Here is a 23,047-nt window from a genome sequence, read left to right on the forward strand (position 1 = left end):
GCCTTTTCGGGGGGGCGGGTGGGGGGTGTAACAACTCCGCCAGCGAAAGTGCAGGCACCGGCCACGCTATTGCTCCCCGTGCAGCTTTGTTCCGTGTGGCCCCGTCACTCCGTGCAGCCTTCGCCTTAAATTTACCGCTTTCATTAGCGGCCTTCAGTCGGTGCGCTCCGCTCGCGTCTCTCGGCAGCGACTCCACCACCACCGCGCTGCGTTATGGCTCCGCGCTGGGGTCGTAAGTCATCCTCGGGACGGGCACTAACCACGAGCCTTGCTCGCTGGGTGCGCTCTGTCCCAGGGGCTGCACCACCACCACTGCCGCCACCACAAACAGCCCCACCCACCCCTCCTTGCGGCTACAGGAGGCGACGTTTAAAAGCCCCAACCGAGCCAGCTCGTTAGACCCGCTTTTCCGCTCTGCGCCCGGTTCTTCATGCGTAAATACGCATTATTAAATAAAGCGGTGGCCAAGTTCGCGTTTCTAAATGGTCGCGCGCGCGCGCGATGGTTATTGCTCCTACTGCTTGCGGTATCTCGCATTCTAAATTCGCATACAGCCAGTGCACTACCATCACCGATAGACGACAACACAACGCGCGCGTGTGTGTGTTGTAGTGCGCGCAGTGCTTCGTTTTTAAGCCGGGACAGTCCGGAACGCTGTTCCGGAGGAATGATTTTGCTCACGCCACATGCATCTCGCCTCATTTTTGTCCTCCGTAGCCTACTGCGGCGTCGTCCGTGCGATCATAGAAATGCAAAGTGCAATAATATCGTTTCATTACGGTTACGCGTAACCTTGTTCCCTTAGTGGCAGAGTGCCTTACGCCGACAATCCCGACCACAAGACCGTCTCGCGGTGCTCCAGAAAACATCGAGTGGCACACTGAGCCCCGAGTGCAACACAGCGGCAAAGGTAATGTTGCAGAGGGAGCACAATGAGTAGTGTTGGAGACACGCGGTGAGGACATCGCACGCGCGCACGCCAGAGCCGACTTGCGAATGCCAAGGGCGCTCACCTGATCCCGCGCGCCTCGCCGGCATCGTCCGCGTCGGGATGTCTTGCTGCTGCTGCTGCTGCTCTTCTTTTGTATTCCGTCGTGGGCTCCTACTCGAGGCTCCGGGGTTGCTCAGCGAGCTTGTGCTCGGCTCCCGTAGCGACTGGCGAGTAATCCGGTCTGATCCTCGCCGAACTGCTGATCCCTCGACAACAGATACCTCCCTCGCCTCGCGATCACGTCCGGCGCCGTCTTGCGTCGCCAAACTTTCTCTCGATTCACTGGCTCTTCCTCCTCCTCCTCCGCTCGCTCATCCCCGCAACCATCTTCGTATTCATCAGTATCATCATCATCGTCGTCGTCGTCGTCGTCACAGGTAAAGAGGTGCTCGTTCCATCCCCCCCCCACCCGCGCGTTAGCCTTGTGATGATGCGAGACGTGCGCGTGTCTGTATGTCGATCTCGAACAGTTGAGAGTAGTCAGTAGTCGCAGCACTGTTCTTCTGCACGTGCGGGGGTGTTGATGTTAAAGCTGAACTCCAGCACCGCTCGGTGCTGCTGCTTCCTCCAGTGCCCCCCCAACCCACCCCCTCGTTAGTCTCTACAGGATCCCACCTCTTCCTCCTCTTTGATCCCCGTCTCTGCTGATGCGCGCTGCTGCTGGCAAGCCTCCACTATGGATGAGGAACGCGTGCCGGACGGGGCCACACCACACCGCGCTGCTTCGGCGCTCCGCGTTGCTCCCTCCGCGATCCCCGCGTCTCCGTCTGCCCCCACACTCTCTCCCTTCGCTCTTCACGGAGCAGCAGCAGCAGCCGCCCTCCAGCGCCGTACAAGGCGCGGCGGGGGCGTTCCGAGGGCCGTCTCGTGGAGCGACGCCTTCGGACCAATGGAACGGGGATCCGAGGCGAGTCGTGACGTCCCCACGCACGCGTGCGTAGAGACAAAGACGGCGGCGAGGAGGAGGAGGTTGGGAGGCGTTTAATTGCGAGCCCGCTCGTCGGCTGTGCGATGCCTCGTGCACGAACGGGGCTCATAAGCTGTGCCCTGGCTCACCATCGTGCTAATTATCTGTGTGCTGGCTCAGTTGCGCCGTGGCTCATCAGCTGTTAAGGTGACTCATGCTCCGGTTAATCAGTATTGCGCTCGGTGAGTATCTCACTCGGCAGCTGTGCGCTAACTCATGTCTACCGTGACTCATCATCAGCTGTGAATTGGCTCGGAATTTTTTTTGCCTTAGTCCCTCCACGGCTCATCGTGAGCCGGATCTGTCCGGGTCAGAGACGCGGACAATATCTCCGCGCCCGGAACACCACATCCAGTATACCGCTCGCTACGGCTGTGGCTACTCGTCACGTGCCTCCACCTCCCGGTCTACCGGTGACGCGTACAGATTAAGCGAGCCATGGGTCAATTATCTTGCTGGCTCGTCCGACTAATCAGCTACATGCCGGCTCATTATCTGACGACTCATCCGTTCCCTGGCCAGCCGCCAGAATCATCATCTGCTCGTTGGTTTATCGCTCGCGCTCTTCTGACTCATCAGCACTCTGTTGGCACATCATCTGTTTGCTTGGCTCATCGTTCCGATATCATCTTCTCCCCCCCCGGCTCCTCGCCTGTTCGCAAGTTGTATCGGTCGTTCCCTGATGCATCATCTCTAGCGTAGTGAATCGTTTGTTCTCTTGGACCATCGTCTCTGATCGATGGTTCGCGTTGCGTCGATCCCCCCCCCCACCCCCGTCTCATCGCCTCTGCACGCGGCTCATCAGCAGTGGCCAGCTCATCATCTACGTGACGCTATCAGATGTCGGCTGATCACATCACCGATGCTCTGGCGTATCAATCACGCGTCGTCTCGCTCGCCCCGCTTGCCCGCCAGTGACCACTTCGATGTTGCCGCACGTTCACGACGAATGTCATCGACAGCTTCTGTTAGCACTGCGCGCGCGCAGTCCGCTGTGTCGATCCACTGCTGGATGGGGGCCTCCTCACGCCGTGCGGGTTTTTTTTTATCCGTGCTTCATCACGCTGACGGGTGGTTAACGGCAATGAACAAAGACTTGGGAGCATAGAAGTACGCTACATCTGTGTTTTTTTTATGTGTTACCATCCCCTAAGCTGACACCGCTCAGCCCCCCAAAGCCTATAGCACCTGTTACGCATTTTGTCCGACAAGCCCAGAGCGCTATCCAGGCTCAGGCTTGCTTAGCTTTCGAGACTCGGCGAGGTTGGCCGATTTGTCCCGAGACACATCTGAGACTCTGCACAATACACACAGAGGGGGGGGGGGTGTGGCTGAGTGGTGCTTAGCGCATTGCGCGAGCGATCCCAGCCACCTGAGTTCAAATCCCAGCCACGGCGCTGCAACAACAGCAACAGTGCCTCGTGATGTCCGATGCGGTCAAAACCCTTGCACCCCCCCCCCACCTTCTTTGCGAATCCGCATTAACCATCGCGGTGAAGTATGGTCAAACAACTCTCCAATGCACCAGCATGGGGGATGTTTGCGTTCAGCGGCGGCTTGACAACATCGTAGCTGTGAAATGCCGAATACGAAGAGTCTACAAAGATAGAGGGGTCCCATATAGCCTTGGGGCAAGCGCTGTTGGTGAACACGGATGAAGGACGGCACGGTACACCAGGGTGGTGGTAAGGGATGAAACCTCTCCCGGCCCTCTTTGTATCCCCAGCGCTGACGTCTCGGCTCGGATGCCACTCGCCGCTCACGTGGACCCCCTCGGCGGGGAGTCGAACCCAGCCTGGCCGCCTTGGTGGCGATAACCATATAGACGTGTTGTATTATACTGGTAGGAACCCACTGGTTCCACCAGCCCACAGGGGATTATTGTGTCCGTCCGTCGTGCAGGTAGGGGCTGGGTGGGGAGGGGCTGGTCACCCCGTGGTGCCCTTATAAAACTCAACGTTTAACCTACTCACGCCGGCTTGTGCCCGCCCTCACAGTCGGGCATATTTGCGGAATAAACCACGCCGCCGTTGACCCTGGCCATTGACCGAGCAACCCAACGTTCCTACCAGCTCCCTCCGCAGGAATGTGTTTTAGACTTGTCGTATTATATGGGCATATAGTGTTGTATTATAAAGACTTATTGTATTATATAGACGTGTTGTATTATATAGACGTGTTGTATTATAAAGACGTGTTGTATTATACAGACTTGTATTATAAAGATTTGTCGTATTATCAAAACTTGTTGTATTATAAAGACTTGTATTGTATTATGTCGACGTGTTGGAACAAGCGCTGTTAAGGAACGTCAATTCAGGACCGGCGCGGCACACGAGGGAGAGCGGCTCGGCCAACACCACGCACGGCCACGTGTGCCTCTGAGCAGTACACACGCGCACGCGTGCAGTATACAGACAGAGATGTTGGGGGCAAGTGCTGTTAGCGAACACCTACGAAGGCCTGAACGGCACACACGAGGGGGTGGGTGGCCAACACCACGCCCGGCCGCCTTTGTCTCCAGTGGTGATGTTTATTACACACCGCACCAGGTACTCGGTTGAGGCTGAGTCGACCTAGGGGATGCCCAGGACCGGTTCTGATAATCGTCACTGGGTGTTGGCCGTGAACGGGAATCGAAATCGGGTCTCCGGGTTCGTAGCATCAGCGCGCTCACCGCTACACTACCGATCCCCACACAAACAGAGAGACACACAACAACATCAACAGCAAGCGCCATTCGCCACGAAGTGGTGGTGACGTCACCACGGCGCTTGTGCCAGGCTATGTGCACGTTGAGGCCACGTGTTGTGTCGAACGCCCGCCGGCAAGAGTTCACGGGGCAGACCCAGGTGCCACGGGTCAACTGACTGAGACGACTGGCCAATGCACCACCTATGCCCCCTAGTGTTCCAACTTGCTGTGCTTTAGCCACCCGGCGCTCTACTCGTTGTTGTGAGCGTCGCTCCAACTGCCCAGCAGCGTCCTTCACGAGCCTCTTGCACAGAGGCCGATCTTGACACCGCTGGTATCAGTCATCGGCAAGTCCACTCAGCTCCACATCCTCTTCTACCACATCACTCCATCTCTTCTCTAGCCCGTGCCGCGCCCGTTTAGCCCCCTTTATCTGGCCGAACAAAAGCTGTTTAGGCACGCGGTGGCCGGGCATGCGTGCTACATGACACAGCCACACACACACACACAAGCAGACACGGGTAACCGTGCAAGCAGTCGTGGTTGTATATGGCAAGTGCGAATATCGACGCGCCGGACTCCATAAACGTGCTGCATAATTAATGCACTCGTGTTGCGCCGTCGCTCGGACAGGCTCCGTTTATTCAGCGCTTATTTCAGAGCACGTAGGTCTCTATGCGTGGCGACGATACAAAGAGATAGACCGGCGTCAGCAAGTCGTCTGCCCGTGTCTCTCGCCTCGTCCTCCTCCTCTCTCTCTCTCGCCTTCTTGTCGATGGAACCCCGCAGGCGTTGCGAGCGGCTCTATCATCAACACCCCTCCTTTGAGCTGTAAAGAATCTGTTGTAGAATTGTAATTCTTTTTGGCAGCATTCAAAAATAAGGGGACAGTGTAGCATTTCGAGTCATTTCAGCCAACTTGGGCCAAAGTGTGCTTATATTTGTAACTTTCTGTGATTACACAGTAACTACTGAAAATGTTGATGTATAAAACATCACAGTTTTGCTAAATTTATAATGTTTATGTTTAATTTTGCTTCGTGCCAATCCGTGAAGTTGAAGCATAGTTTCTACAAATGTGCCATATTTCATGGTCTACATTCACACTTGAGTATATAATGCACCAAAACCTGTCTCAAGTGTTTAGGTACATGTATAAATGTCAGTTTGAGAGATATTTTGTGTTGCTAAAATGTATATAAATAAAGTTACAAACAAAACCAGCAGCATAAGATTTTAGTTTTTTCCAATTCACAATTATATACATTTATGGATTGTGACAAAAAACTGCAGGGTATTTTGCGGAGAACTTTTAACATAAAGTCGATAATGGTTTTGTCTATGAAAAAAAATCATTTAAAAAGTAGTGCCCAGGTGTGGGAACGAAAATCATTTTCTAGCCACTTTTTCCTAGTTCACCTTATGGCCTATCCAGAGCAGCCACTACGACGGGGACGTCAATTCAATGCTTGAGATTTTGTTACTCCGTTACCGCGTCGTTTGTTATCCCTGCTGGGACATCTGTGACCCTACTCTGGACATCTGTGAGACAAAGAGCTGTATAGCTCATCGGATTCCTCAGGTATAAATAAATATTCTGATTCTCATCGTTGTGTTGGGAAGGGCCTTCTCTTTGTAGACTCAGCCCTCTTGCCAATATGACACCACGCTGTAGTGTGATGATGATTATCAGGACGCACATTCATTTGCTCGGGATGGTTTTTGGTTTTGTTTTGCTACGGTGGTTGTTGCTCTTTGGACTCACCATGGGACCCCCGTCGTGTGAACGGAGCGCCCTTGCCAATAACTTGGACACGCGACATTTTACAGCAAAGCCGACAACACCGGCTTGGGTGCTAGCTTGGATTAGAATTCCTTCGCACAATCCAATCGTGAAGTGTGGCGGTGGCGGTGGCTTGCCGAGGCCTTCATCCAGCAGCGCATTAGCCCAGGGTGAACGAGAGTGGTTCTGCGTAACCTGATACGTCTGATGATATCCCACAACAACAGCAAAAAGGTCTGAACCGGTCAAGAGTTAGTTTGTTGAAACAAAATGCTTGAGTGATATTAGTCTGGAAAACCCAGGCTGATGGAATGTTAAAGAAATAAAAGTATCTTCCTGGTTCTTTCGGTAAAGTCACGTAGAAGGGAAATAATAAAATAATAAAAATAAAACATAATAAAATAATTCTCACAATAAAAGTACTTTCGACTAATGTGCAGAAACGGGACGGCTCCCTTGTCACGGGGAACGTGATCTTACCGCTGGCGGAGAAGAACGAATCCTGATTGAACGTAATTCTCATTTACATTATTGGTGAACTTCTACAACAGGTGATGCGGTAGGCGAGGGAGCTATTGATGGCGTTTACATGCCTCGCGCACGGAAAAATGTAGCATCGAGGGAGGGTCTCCCCCTTCCTCTGTAGCTCTCACAGTCTAATAGCTCTCCCTCAGCCATCCGTGCTGCCGACTTCACGCATCTGTTTCAGTACAGAATTACGACTCTCCCTCCCCTCTCTCTTATGCTCATTACTCTTTTAAGCTGTGAAGTCTTCCATAATGATGTAGCATTGTTCTGGAGTGTAATGGGTTTGAGAGGAGAAATTTACTTTCAAAGTTGATATAGTGCATTTTATATGGTGTTGAAATGCACCGTTTATCGACAGTAATATCTGACAGTCCCGTAATTCATTGTTATATGTATCTTTTGATTTCAAGCTTTCATGACTGCAGGGATTCATATACTTGGTTCTTTCGGTAAAGTCACGTAGAAGAGAAATAATAAAATAATATAGTTATAAAACAATAAAAATTCTCACGACGTTTCGACTGCAACACAAGCAATCATCATCAGGTGTGAAATCCACAGCAAGAAAATTTTCTTTCTTTACCGAAAGAATCAAGAATATAGTTATACGTATCGTTTAAACGTGTCTTTTCGTTGTTGTTCATACATTTATATTCGTAGTGCTTGCATTAGAAGTGCCTTGGTGGCGACACCCGATCTTGACGTCACGTCGAGGACATTCGCTGGTGGAGAGAGGGTCCACAGCTGTGGCCACGCCACGAGGCGCAGTTGCTGACGCGCGAGAGATGAAGAGGCATCCTTTTGTTGTTGTTGTTGTTAAAAAAAGAGATACCTCTTCTTGGTTTTTTCGGTAAAGTCACGTAGAAGAGAAGTAATAAAATAATAAAAATAAAGCATAATAAAACAATTCTCACGACGTTTCGGCCACAACGCAAGCAGCCGTCTTCAGGTGAAGAATAAGAACCTGTCAAGCTGGGAGCTTATATATAAGCTGAGTTGGGGGGTGTAAGAAGAGCGCCTTAACAAAGGGATGTGCATATCAAGAGGCGTAATAAAAAACCAAGAAGATAAATTCCTGCAGTCACGAAAGCTTTAAATCGAAAAAGAGATACGTTATGAAGTTTGCCGGGTTTCTGTGAGCTTCGGTTCTTAACATCACGCTGTTACAACCACAACAACAACCAGGGAGCTATCCCAGCCGTCGGCCAAAATATACCGAGTGGTCCAACATGACGTCGTCGTTCTTAAAGCATTGCTTTTCGAGCAAAGCGACTCATTAATCAACGTATGGCACTTAAAGACCAGGGGTTTTTGTTGTTGTTGTTGCTGTCAGGCAAAGGAACTTCCCCCACGCGTAATTGCAGTGGGAGAGAGAGCACCTAGTTTTTTGACGCGAGCGCGCACGCGTGCGAGCGTGTGTGTGTTGGCAGTGGCTGAGCTGCTGGTGAAAATGTGGTGAATCTCAAGTGCGAGAATGCGCGTTTAATTGCATCAGGTTAATTAACGGTTTGGGGGGGGCAGGCGATGTGCGGGGGGGGGACCTCAAAGCTCGCACGGAGCCGCACTTATCCCGTAGATGGCTCTAGGTTTTTAATATATCACATGCAGTCGTATGTATTTATTTTTGAACTTACTTATTACGTACAATTTGCAAGCAAGTTATTGTAAAAAAAAATGGTAACTACAGAAGCCGATTTAAGAAAAAAAAACTCCCCGTGCCGAAATGCGTTAAGGCCCTGAAGCTTCGCGAATTTTCAAGAGGTTAATGTAAAAGTTGGTGAAGAGAAAAAAACCAGTTCAGCATAACAAAGGGATGTATCTGATGTTTAACATTTTCAGTTGTGACTGAAATATATTTTTTCAAGTGGAATATCTAAAACAAAAGCACAGCTTTTCAACCAGTTATTTTATTTGACCACAAACATTACTCGTACATACATTAAATGCCACCCCCCCCCCCCATATATCAGACTACCATCTATCTATATGTAAATGGGGCAGCTGTACAGAGGGGTTTTGATACGGTTCTCTGCCGCACAGGTAATTGGGGGATCAGCTGCTGTCTGATGTATTTAGAAATTCATTTCCTGCACGTCCACGCATCACAGGAGGGCACCGGACAACAATGAGGGCTTCGAAAATGTTTTTTTTTGGGATTCTCGCTCGCACACTCTTTGCTTTCTCTGTGTTGTTGCCGGTTATGTGACGCACACGAGGCCTACTGCTGCTGCTGCGGCTGCGACTTAAGTGCTAGCGCTATCTCTTCTGGCATCTGCAAATGGACCTGAACGAGGCCTTAACTTGCCCCTGATGAGGGCTGGTGGCGGTTGTTCCCATCGCACGCACACACACTGCACGCATACAACGCGCAGCACACACGAGTAGCTGGGGCTCGCTGCACGTGGCTTGATTTGGTACACGGCGCTTGTGCCCACGTGTCCAATTTAGGAGCATCTTGCAGCTCAGCAGAGGGAGTTTGCACTCTCTCCGTGCCTGAATGAGTACTGCTAGAATAGATTTTTTTTCCATAATGCTTCGTAATCATGCACTTGCTTGGATGACGGCTTTCCCAACGCCATGGCCACCTGCCTCACAATCCTATATCAACTACACACAAGCTCATTTCATCACTCCATCTCCCTCGGTAGACGTACTCTTGGATGCGTCAATCAGCCATGAACTTCTTTCAGCCACTGCTGAATAAACTCCCACCTCCTCCCTCCGCCCCTAAACTCATCACCATCTTTCACGGTCTCGCTAGATTTTAGAATGCGCTTATTCAGATTAATTGGAGCCATATTCTGCCCAGACGAGCGAAAAAGGCAGATTATTGGGGCAATATAATGCATCTCCCACAGGATGCACAGCGGCCACGACCGCGATTAACAACCAGCGCTGGCACTGCCAGCATACATAAACGCACACATGTACAGATAGCGTATTAATATGTGTGTAATTATCTGAATTCATTTTTACGGCAATCAATAAAAACACATAATGCATTTTATAGCTGAGCTTTTTTTTTGTATTATATCTTGGAAGATAAAAAAAAAATCAGCGTTGGAGTTGAGCGGAGTCCCCACGTTATGCGTCACAGTGGCAGGATGTTAACTCCCTCGCCTGGTGTGCAGGAGGTTGGAGGTTCGATCTCGATCCTGACACCTGTATATTTGGAGTTTGCATGCTCTCCCCGTAGTTGCGTGGATTTTTATCCGGGTCCTCCGGTTTTTCCCTCCACATTTAGAAGCAAACGCTGAGAGTATATGGCTGCTAAATATTCCCACGTGATAAACCACTTCGTTTAGCTAGCATTTGTGTTAGGCAGGTCGCTTCTAAAAAAATGAGCTACATAGCTCAGTGGGCCTTACCTGGTTAAAAAAAAGTTATAGCGAAAATATGGAGGTCGGCAGCGGCCGATAGATGTACGATTTGGTTCGTGCTTTTGATATTTTGTAAAAAAAAAATGCCTACGATGGTCTCCAATGATTATTTCCCTTCTCCTCCCTGTTTACAAGTGACTCATGGTGCTTGTGAGTTTAGTCTACGCGTAGAGGTCGCCCGGGTTGCGTCAGATCTCTGAAGCTTAAGCAGCGTTGAGTTTGATACGTGACAGCACGATTGACCACCACGTCTGTCAGATTGAGCGCAAGTCCATCTTCCGGGGGAGGGGGGGGGCTACGATTCTGGCAGCAGACGACAGTGCAGCAAGATACATTGTTGCACCATACTTCTATGCTCCCACGTCTGTGCTTCCTGCCGTCGCCAACCCGCACTATTGATAGGCGGTGATGAATTGATGCCCCATGACCTGCGTGGTGTGTGGGGGGGGGGTTAGAGGACTCCATCCAGCAGTGGATTGATTTAAAAAGGGTCGTATAAGGTACACGTATAGGTTACAAACACTGGTCCACTCTCCTGGACGCGCTCCACAAAAACTCAGACCAGTTTGTTAACCCGTGCATTGTGCTGCCGGTTGAAATAATCGAGTATTGCAACTCCACATAGAGTATAGTGGGTTTGTTTGTCTATTAGCCCATGTGTGTGTTTTTCTTTCAGCAAGGGAGTTTGTGCGAGGTGGTTTCTAATACCGTGAGATTAGAGGTGCGTGCTAAAAGTTCAATTGACGCTCATTTCTATCTTGAGCTTTTAACAGGTTTAAGATACGGTGCTAACATCCAAATTGAGCAACTCTGGCTCAGACAAAGGCTGGGGTTTCTCTCTGCAGAGACATTACAAACGATACCTTCAGCAATATTGCATATGATCATCCCGTATTTCTAATGCTGTCAGCTTACAAGCAGTGCCGCCGCCTATGCTATCAACAGCGTGCTTATGGATGGATCCCAAATGAAATCACCTCGTAACACCACGGGTCCCTCCAGTGGCCTAATGGTCTTTCCAAATGACTTTTCTGCCGCAGAGCAAATCGTTTCACAACTGTTGCCTCTTTCCGTGGTCCCTTGCCCTAATGAAATACCCCAAGTGGTGGCCTCAATAATCATCTTCAATTCAATAACTCCCCAACAGGGTCCCACAAATTGTCCGTCGATGCATCAGCAGCTTCTTTCGGTGGCAAAAAAAAGAAGAAAACACGAAGCTTGATCACAATTCTCATTGGCAGAGGCCAACATAATTTCTGCACGTGCTCCATTCACCACGTGATCACTCGGCACACGTGTAGTCCATCCACCACGTGATCACTCGGCACACGTACGTCATACGATTCCACCGGAACGGCGTGCAACTGAAATTGTCAGGCCGCTCCACACTGGCCCAGTGTGGTGTGGGTAGCGGTGGTGTAGTGGTTAGCGCGCTGCACTACGAACCTGGCGACCCGGGTTCGATTCCCGCTCACGGGCCATCACCAGTGACGATTATCTGAATCGGTCCTGGGCCTCTCCTAGGTCGACTCAACCTCAAATGAGTACCTGGTGCGATGTGTAAACATCGCCACCTGGGAGACAAAGGCGGCCGGGCGTGGTGTTGGCCACCAACCCCCTCGTGTGCCGTGCCGGCCTTCATAGGTGCTCGCTAACAGCACTTGCCCCGGCAGTCTGTTAAGGCTATACGGGGGAGATCTTTGTGCGCGTACATTAAGGGGAAAGCTGCTTTGCAACGCTTGGTTGCTTGAATGTGTTGTGTAAAAAAAAAATAAGAGTTGTAAAATAATTATAATGAAGGAATCTTTCAATTACACGACTGGGTCCTCTTCGACAACGAGACGGCGTCCAGGGAAGGGTGTCACTTGTCAAGCGCGATATTAATTGGGCAAGGTGATTTATTTGATTATTTAAATGTTCGTTCTGGTGGGTCACGAGGTAGCGACGATGCATTGCATCGTGACGGGCTATCGTGTGTGACCAGCCTCTAGTGGGGAGCGGTGGCGTAGTGGTTAGCGTGCTGCGCAACGAAACGAGCGACCCGGGTTCGATTCCCGCTCACGGCCAAAACCACGGTGACGATTATCTGAACCGGTCCTGGGCCTCCCCTAGGTCGATTCAGCCTCAAATGAGTACCTGGTGCGGTGTGTTGTAAACATCGCCACTGGGGAGACAAAGACGGTCTTTATAGGTGCTCGCAAACGGCACTCGCCCTGACAGACGGGGGATTAGTGTTTTTGTCATGTATTAATAGGCGCTCGCTAACAGCACTTGTGACAATCTATAGGGGAATTCTTTTCAGGTCTCAGCCCCCATGTGTGTGCGTTTAACATGCGTGTCCTGGCTTGTGATTCGTGCGTTCCACATAACACGCGCCCGTACACTGATCGGTGGAATAGAAGCCGTGACCTTGTAATGGGCACGCGATTGTGGGAGCGTGTATTTAACAAAGATTGCATGCAGCATTACAAACTCTTCCCGAGCCGACATACCCCCATGTGCAATTGCATGTGGCTTCTTTCGTCGAAGATTAATGGCGCATATTGTTTTGCTAACAGCCATGGAAACGGTGCAATTGAGAGAACATTTATAACTCGTAGTTAACTCGAACCTATTTGACATCATGGGTTTTTTTTCTCTAAAGAGGTCTAGCGGACATGGCCGAGAAGATGCTTAACTACAACAGTGCACAAGGCAACCAATGCATTTCCTGTTAAGAACCCAACTTCTGCCTTAGTTTTTCCCCCCCCATCCAATTATTGCCCAAACCGTGAGTTAATTGCACTCTTAATTGTACTGGTATCCGTTGCACATGTGTATTTAATCCACTGCTGGATGAAGGGCTCCCCGTGTCGTGCTAATCGTGGGGCGTTGTGTGAACTTCATTCGCCATGCTGATCATTGCGGATTGGTGAAGGGGGAGGGGTAAAGGGAGGGGGGGGGGGGCCTTGGGGGTAGTTAATAAATCACTCTCCCATGATATTAGCCGTAGATGGATATCGAACCCAGGTCACCGAAATAATGATGTTCTCCGCTGTTTCACTGCCCCCCCCCCCTTTCCACTTTTAATAGGTACCAAAACAAATCTAGTTTATAATACCCCTTTCACTACAAATACATATAATTGCTCGTATAACGCTGAGTCTTGTATAGAGTATAGCTTTCGCGTCGCTGACGGCAGAATAGTCGCAATGTACACACCAGGGACTTGCGGTCAGGGGAGGCAGGGGAGGCAGATCATCACCTGTCATACTCCAATGAAAATAGCTGTTACAAAATAAAAAAAATGAAATAAAATTATTGTAAGTTTTTTTCACTGATCTATGTTATAAATGTCATTTCTGACCGATTACAATAATTTTTATAGTCAAAATCGCCAAATTTGCGGAGCTCTGCTGAAATACAGGAAGAGACGAGAGGTGAGGCAGCGACGAGCTCAGCCTCCCCTCTGATTGCGCAACCCCTCAGTAACTGGATGGAGCGCGGGCAATAAGCGCGTGCCTGTTACTATCTCAGTATGTCACCAATGTAATATTTGTCGAACCCTTCATTTCATGACCTCGCCTTCCATACTCAAGGTAACTTATTTCACGTATGTGTATAAAGATATTTAGGCTCGCTGGTCTCGCCATGAAACTGCAATGAAAAAGCACCAGGGGAGGCAGCTATCACATCTGCCTCACTGAGGGGGATGTGTCTAACACGCCCTCTCAGTGAGGACACGCCCCCTCAGTGAGGCCACGCCCCTCGGTGAGGCCACGCCCCCCTCCGTGAGGCCACGCCCCCCTCCGTGAGGCCACGCCCCCCACGGTGTGTGAATCTGGCTCTGACACTAGCCAGTGCCTCCCCAGCCATTGACCTCACCGCACGTCACTGGTACACGCAGCGTGTACGCAAGTAGCGCAGGACAGTAACTAAAAGTTCAAAAGTGGCAGCACGCGGGGGTAATGCTTGGCCCCTTTTCCTGGCCCCAGGGGTCGGCAAGCCGCGGCTCCGCGTGTGGCTCTTCCGAGACGACTTCGTGCTGCTATTCGCGTGCATTGTGGCTCTTGGTGTATTGAGATTGTTGAGCATTTTTATTGTTTTGGACCGAATTCGAAGGAAATGGCTCGTATTGTTGGCCGCTCGGCATCATAACCACCCCCGCCGCCCCAACCCGCCAGCACTGAGCACCAGCTTGGCAGGGAGAGAGAGTCAGGCACGATTGCCTATTCTACTTGCGATGCACACCCAGCGCACGCACGGGGTGGTGCAGGAGCAGTGGCCTCGCGTATTTGACACGGAGTTCCCCCCCCCCGCCACCCACTCCCCCTCCTGCCCGTGGGCTTCCCGGTGCAGTTGCACCGCCTACGCGCTGGACAGCCACGCCACAGGGCAGAGAGCCTCAGCGCCGGACGCGAAGGAGCAACGGGGACACTCCTGTAGCCTCGCGTAGACTGACGTACGGCGCGAAAGAAGTTCAACATACGTACGTGGACGATTAACGTCCCTCTTTGGGGCCGTTGGGTGAGTGGGATGGGATCTTGTGAGCGACATAAGCCGCGAAATGTCTCGCATTTCCCACGCGCTCTGTTCAACGTGAATTGTATAGACAACGCGTTGGGGGATGTGGGACGGAGGCCTGTGATCTCAGAGGGCTGCATCGAAAAGGGGATGAAAGGGAATGGGGGTGGCGCTGGGGCTGTGTGATTCCCAGTGACACAGTTTCATTTCAGACGCTGCAGGGCTTCGAGACGACTATGAGTGGAAATATTCTGGATGTTATGCACAGTGTGCATGAAAAGAAAGCGCTCCAGACGCAGACAATTAAAGTGCAGGAAAGCGGACGTCCACTGTCCAAGAAGGGCTGTCCTGGCAGGAGACGCGAGATCAATAAATAAAGAGAACGTATGTGAATCTTGCGATAGATATGACTCGAACATTTTTATTTTACAAAAATGAAAACGGCGTATTTCATATGACGTGGACGGGAGAGGTGAATTAGCGGGATGTGGTGAAGCGACCCTCAGTTGGGCGTTTGTGAAGGTAGTTTCATTTGAAAGGAGAACATTTCGAGGAAGAATTTCCAGAGCGAGTCAGGAGAGCGGACGGGGAGAATGGACCGAGCTCGGATAATGACCTCATGACAGCGGTGCAGAGAGTGAGTAAAAACAACAGAGACGCAGTGAGTGACAGCCAAGAGAGAGAGAGAGAGAGCTCGACTCGGATTGAGGCAGGCTCAGGCATAGCAAGCGAGGGGTGAGAGCAAGCAGGAATCTCTCACTACTGCCCTGCTTTACCTGCAGCCCTGGCTCACAGCCTTTATTTCCCAAGAGAGACGCGGGACTGCAAAGATAACTCCTCCAGCCACTGGCGACATTAATGCCTTCTCCAGAGCAGGGGCCGGTGCATCAGTGCAGCGAGGAGGTATATAATGAGTAATTAATTAGCTGTGGGGGGGGGAGGAGGGGTGGTATTTCTGAACGAGACACGAACCACGGTTTATTTGCTTATTTCATTTCATTAGGATCACGTTCCGCAGGCTTTGCGAGACGCTCATGGCAGAGACCGACCCGCGTTAAGATTTGAAATCCCACGGAACATTGTGAAGAAATCCCATGCGATGGATTTGTTTTGCAAAAACACGTCTCAGGATATATGCAAAACCGTGTTATTGGTCTGTGAGGAATTTGACACCTTAGCACAACGCTCTTTCTAGAAACACAAGAAAAGATCCTTTGCAAATTATCCTTTTGAAGAAATCACATCGTTATATGCACCTTTTGAATAATTTTATTTGGGCCAATTGCATGGGGGGTGGGGGCACGAGGGGGCAATGCCCCCCACCCCCCCCCCCCCCCCGAAACTGAACGCCAGGAGCGTATCTGCGATTCATTAGCACAACGCAAATCAACGTGGTGAAGGAGAAAAACACAACCAGCGTATGAAAACAAATCCCCTTTCCTTTATCTTAGAACTCACTCGCTAAGAGCCTTCTGGGTGTCTTCGAGTACGCCCGATGAAATCAGCTCGTGCTAGATGTGACGTCGCATGATCTCGTCGCAGAATTGAGAGGTGGCAACGAATTGTGGAAGTCTTCATCCAGCAGTGGGTTGATCATGGCTAATGTTGATGATGATGATGAGTAACCCGGCGAGATGCGGTGTCTTGTAGGCGGTAGAGATGTAGCGATGCATTGCTTCATCGATTCATAGTCATTCTTGAGATCGCAAATACCGCACGTATTATAATCGATGCTCTTTTTGCCGCATTGTACATTGTATACGTTGAATGCAATAGGTTGACCTGACCCGACCCTTCACTGTTGAAGGCGAGAGTCACCACAATATTAAAAACGGAATGGATCGTTGAACTGCATCGCAACCCTGAATCACGACGGCTCATCGAGTCGCCAGGGGAGAGTGGAATCGCTGCGCAAGAACCTGGCTGGAATTAAAGAAAACTTCATATCATCACCATTTTTTTTGTTTGTTTACTTACATATGACATTCGGCCATAAAATCACCGCGCCCCAGAGTTTATTAAACTATTATTGTAACAATTGCCAATGTTATTGTGCGTGTCTGCGAGCGATATTATTTCCCCTTCTCATTTGATGGTTTTGTTTTCGTAGAAGAGAACACTCGCTAATTAGGGAGAGGAGCCAGTTGAGGTGGTCCGGGCACCTGGCAAGGATGCCCCCCACACCCCCCCATAGACTCCACCTGGAACTCTACCGGGCAGCAGCAGCAGCAGGAGCACGTGCCACTGGGCGAAGACACCAGGTAACGCTGGCGGGACGATGTCGCTCGGCTGGCCTGAGAACGCCTGGGACTTACCCAGGAATAGCTAGAGACTGTGTATAGTAGTGTAGTGTATGGTAGTGTATAGTGGTGTATAGTAATGTATAGTAGTGTATAGTGGTGTAGTGTATAGTGGTGTATAGTAATGTATAGTAGTGTATAGTGGTGTAGTGTTTAGTGTATTGTAGTGTAGTGTATAGTGTAGTGTATAGTGGTGTGGTGTATAGTGTATAGTTGTGTGTAGTGTATAGTGGTGTAGTGTTTAGTGTATTGTAGTGTAGTGTATAGTGTATTGTAGTGTAGTGTATAGTGGTGTAGTGTATAGTGTATTGTAGTGTAGTGTATAGTGATGTAGTGTATAGTGTATTGTAGTGTAGTGTATAGTGTATTGTAGTGTAGTGTATAGTGTATAGTGGTGTAGTGTATAGTGGTGTAGTGTATAGTGGTGTAGTGTATAGTGGTGTAGTGTATAGTGTAGCAGTGTATCGTGTCGTAGTGTATCGTGTAGTAGTGCTGGAGTCTGTCTCCAGTGAAAGGGAGTTGTGGACCGCCACTACTTGACACGCTGCCGCCCGCGAATCTCACCATGACAAGCGGAACTGAGAAACGAACGAATAACACTGAAAAAAAACCACGTGAGAACGTATAGCGCCTCTATATTGCACGGCAGACGAAGTGATATTTTATTAAAGGACCAGCTGCCATAATTTTCATTAAGGTCGAGTGAAATCCGCAGGTGGAGCAGACTGATAATTCACCGTCAGTATCAGCGGCATGCATCTTCCACTCGTGGGCCCTTTAAACTGCCACTCCTCCACCCAATCACGCTTCCCAACCCCATTCTCCAATCATCGTTTCCCATCTCTCGGGCAGATGCCTCTTCAGAATCATTTTTTGAAATGTATATTTAGACTGGAGGAGGGGGAATCCGATGAGCTATGAAGCTCTTTTTTTAACAGATGCCCAGTAGGGGCGGGGGACAGAAAGTTACAACAGCAAACAATACACAAATAAAACGATAGGAGTACAAATAAGTAATTTTGTTTTACTTTTTTAAAAACACGCTTTTATGAAATGTACTAGTAATGGTAAAACTCCACGACTCCAGGAAGTGGCCCCGAAACTTTCCATAACGTGAAGGACCGTGGCCAATTACAGCCAACGTCAGTTTACCGTGGACAATTAGACCCAAGCCGAAACATAACATGTAAAAAATATTGTTTAAAAATATGTATTTTTTATATAGTATTGTCATCCGTATGACATACGCATACCAAGTTTGCAGTCGATACCACATTGGGAAGTGGGTTAAAATTGAGTTACAAGATTTGAGGATACAACAACGACAACAACGACAACAACAACAGACAGAGTTAAATTAAAGCGTGTAAATAGAGAAAAGGTAAGCAAGTCACTAAATATAAATACTGTACATAGTCGTGACATTAACTATCTAAGTCCCATGTATCAAGTTTGGGCTAGGCAACACAAATAACAACAACAACAAAACAACAACAACAAAACGGTCCCAGACCACACCGAGATAAAAAAAACAGGAGTCCCCCAATATACAGGGTGCTTACAATTCGTTTTTAACACGTACATGGGACTATCGTTTTTAATTTAAAAAAAGAACGGATAATATACCGTAACATATTCTTGCATCTTTCGGTAAAGTCACGTAAATAGCTTCAAAGAAAATAACAAAATAACAGCCTGCCTCAGCAGCTTTCCCGTTCTTTTTTTTCTCCTGATGACGATTGCTTGTGCTGCGATCGAAACGTCGTAGTTTTTTGTTATTTTTGTTATTTCCTTTGAACCTATCTACGTGACTTTACCGAAAGACCCAATAATATGAATTCCTGCAGTTACGAAAGCTTTAAGTGAACACTGTAACACGGAAACGAATCTATGTTAACAGCTTCAAAAAGTCAAATAGTCTCCACTTTCTTCGCCATCATTGTCAACCTACACCTGAAATCTTCTCCAGGTGGTCTCCAGAGCCCGAGGCACATTTCTTGCGGTGTTGTTGCAAATTCTCGGAAGTGTTAACATTGTTTTGAATCAACCTGTAATAGCCCATTAAACATTGAACTACAGATATACAGGTAAGAAGGATCAATGTTACGAGCCACATTTGCAAATGTGGCTGTTGTTATCCAGCACTAATCTTCTGCTTCAGGATATTTTAGTTCGGTTTTTTTTTAGGAAGGTTCACGATGTCGAGGGAGAAAACGAGGTTGTTTCAAAACGATGGAGTCTGCCTCTTCTCCCTGCCCTGACACCTACCAGCGGGGCAGATGTAGGGAGCCAGTCAATGTTTGTGCATGCGCGTTGAATTTCGTTTGCACCGTACGTAGCCAGCCGTGCTCATCGGAGGTGCAATCTCAACGTGACACCTCCACTTGCTTCCCATCGCCCTTCCCCTCCCCCCCACCCCTCTCCATTAAAATCAGGTTCAATGCTGCTCGCCGAGCAGAGACGTATGCGAATTATGTGATACAATTAAGAATTGATTCGATCGATTCTTGTTGTGCGTGGCGATTTCAACATATGAAATTAAATTGACGCTCCCCCCCCCTCCCCTCTCCCAGTGTAGGTTGTTGAGGTGTAACGTTGCAATGATTATTTGATGGCAAGGGATGAATCCTTATTCACCCGAAGAGTTCAACGTGTCAAGGTGCAGGCCTGCAGTGGCATGCTCGCACCGCTGCTGTCGGCAAAGGCCTCCCCCTACAGCAAATCCGCGACAATCCCTCTGGTGATTATTTCTGACCACACTCTTCCATGTCGGCCACACATCTCATACTCGGCGATCACACCAGTGCTTTGCCGCACCCAAAGAGACCCCGCTAATCACTGCGGCGAGCCTATTTTACACTGCTGAGCGGACAGGGGGGCTTGAAGATCTAACTGGCGACTTCTGGATTTGCGCGAACCAACAACACCACCGGGCGGCATTCAAGAGCGAGGATCGCAATAACACACCACAGCATTTGGCAATGCCTCACTGGCCATTCTGTTTCCATATAGGGTAGCACATTGGCAGAGTGAACCTATCTTATCCCTCGTTTCAATTACGTGCAACAACTACTTTGTCGGCACTCCAACAACGCCGAGGGGGCAGACCGTGCGAGGCTGTTAAATAAACCCGGTGCCTAATGAACATTCACGCGTTTGGCGACAATGCAGCGCGCACACGTGTACCCGCACATGGGTACCCGCACACGCGTACCCCACACACTTGTACCCACACACGCGTACCCCACACACTTGTACCCGCACACGCGTACCCGCACACGCGTACCCACACATGTATACCCACACACGTGTACCCACACACGTGTACCCACACACGCGTACCCGCACACGCGTACCCGCACACGCGTACCCACACACGCGTACCCACACATGTATACCCACACACTTGTACCCGCACACGCGTACCCGCACACGCGTACCCACACATGTATACCCACACACGCGTACCCCGCACACGTGTACCCACACACGCGTACCCGCACACGCGTACCCACACATGTATACCCACACACGTGTACCCACACACGCGTACCCCACACACGCGTACCCCACACACGCGTACCCGCACACGTGTACCCCGCACATGTGTACCCGCACACGCTTACCCACACACGCGTACCCCGCACACGTGTACCCACACACGCGTACCCGCACACGCGTACCCACACATGTATACCCACACACGTGTACCCACACACGCGTACCCCACACACGCGTACCCCACACACGCTTACCCACACACGCGTACCCGCACATGTGTACCCACACACGCTTACCCACACACGCGTACCCACACACTTGTACCCACACACGTGTACCCACACACGCTTACCCACACACGCGTACCCGCACACGTGTACCCACACACGCGTACCCCACACACTTGTACCCACACACGCGTACCCCACACACGCGTACCCGCACACGTGTACCCCGCACATGTGTACCCGCACACGTGTACCCACACACGCAAACCCCACACACGTGTACCCACACACGTGTACCCACACACGTGTACCCGCACACGTGTACCCACACACGTGTACCCACACACGCGTACCCCACACACGCTTACCCACACACGTGTACCCCGCACATGTGTACCCACACACGTGTACCCCACACACTTGTACCCGCACACGTGTACCCACACACGTGTACCCACACACGCGTACCCCACACACGTGTGCCCGCACACGTGTACCCCGCACATGTGTACCCACACACGCAAACCCCACACACGTGTACCCACACACGTGTACCCACACACGCGTACCCGCACACGTGTACCCCGCACATGTGTACCCACACACGCAAACCCCACACACTTGTACCCACACACGTGTACCCCACACACTTGTACCCACACACGTGTACCCACACACGCGTACCCCACACACGCGTACCCCACACACGCGTACCCCACACACGTGTACCCCACACACGCGCAGGTATGTGCGCGCGCGACTGTCAAATTGCCACACAGCATGCAAGCTGCGACATCACGCAAAGCTGTCACAGCCCGGTACAATATTTTAAAATCCATCCCCCCCCCCCCCCAAAGCGTAGTTGTGGCTGGTTTTTCTTTCTCTCCCTTGTCTGGTTGAGGTTATACTTAACCGTGGACATGTTCTCTCTCAACTGAAAAAAAACTGAGTGGTCTGTGTTTACCCGTTGCACTGTGACAGCCAAATTCGAGCTGTAAAACTTTGTGACACATTGCAATTCAGACGCAGCCATTCCCAGCCATAAAGTCACATACTGTAAAAACAAAATCGAATAAAGATACGTATAAAAAATGTTTATACAAGTAAGTGTACGTTTTAAGGCACACATCTCATTCAATGTTTTGTCCGTTTCCCGTTTAAAATTGCAACTGTCCTTATCATCTTCATGCCATTAGACGAATGATCTATTCAGAACTCGCACAGAGCAATGCAGCGCCCTGTGTATTAGAAAACAGCCTTCATAATGAAATTTTATAGGGCTACTTCCAAAATGCCTCCAAGTTTTTTTTTCTAAGCAACACACTTGAAGGGGCACTATGACAGTCATATTTGTCACATGGCAGTCAAACAATGTTGTTTTTTCAAACGCGGAGAGATGCGATTTATCCAAATGAGGTGATATCCAAATGTAATGCAAATGGTCTTTGTTTTTGTGCAATTATTGTCTGAAACCCATCAAGATCACTACACCTGAAAATGTGGATTCATCAAGGGTGGCTAAAACCCGGATTCAAACTCATCATCATAGTGGTGCTGGCTTATCGCTTAGACTCCTGAATGACCCATCCACCTCAATCACGTAGAAACTCGGTTTAAAAACATTTACAGATCTGTTCAACATTGATCTACATCACTGAGCCTATAACCCTAACTCTGACTCGTGATGCACGTGGCCGTTTGTGTTGCGCTGTAAGCATCGGTCATACATCTGCTTGGTGTCATCCCGACCTTAAAATTGTGACCTTGTTCAGGACAATAAACCATATGATAGGAAATGATTGCTCGACTCGTTTGCTGAAAATGCGCACTGAAGAAGATGCGTTGTCACATTGGCTCTCCCAACGTGTTTTCGGGTTTTGAATTCAGCGGAGCAAAATGTTGTCCACCATGCTGAACAACAAGGGTAACAACACACACAGCTTAAATATACGCTCCAAGCGTGGTGGTGTTTCATTCAGGCGCTGTCTCCCCGACAGACCTGGTCTTCACCTGAGGACGGCTGCTTGCGTTGTGGCCGAAACGTCGTGAGAATAATTTTATTATGTTTTATTTTTATTATTTTATTACTTCCCTTCTACGTGACTTTACCGAAAGAACCAAGAAGAAAAAAATACACACAATCTGAGAGCCATACAAGGTGGTCGGGATATCT

General features: G+C 49.7%; 1 protein-coding gene across 9 annotated transcripts in view; it reads right to left on the bottom strand.

Annotated features, from left to right (window-relative positions):
* The window catches only part of LOC144941126 (receptor-type tyrosine-protein phosphatase delta-like), a 613,380-nt gene that overhangs the window by 348,536 nt on the left and 241,797 nt on the right, over window positions 1-23,047 (bottom strand). The window contains exon 1 of one of the 9 annotated variants that reach the window (XM_078867647.1): window positions 1,014-1,349. The exons of the other annotated variants lie outside the window; for them this stretch is intronic. The gene's annotated coding sequence lies outside the window, so the exon portion shown is untranslated. Of the gene's footprint in view, window positions 1-1,013; window positions 1,350-23,047 lie in introns of those variants that run through there. 9 annotated transcript variants of the gene reach the window in all.

Source organism: Lampetra fluviatilis, chromosome 24 (genome assembly GCF_964198595.1).
Source record: "Lampetra fluviatilis chromosome 24, kcLamFluv1.1, whole genome shotgun sequence".
Classification (NCBI taxonomy): domain Eukaryota; kingdom Metazoa; phylum Chordata; class Hyperoartia; order Petromyzontiformes; family Petromyzontidae; genus Lampetra; species Lampetra fluviatilis.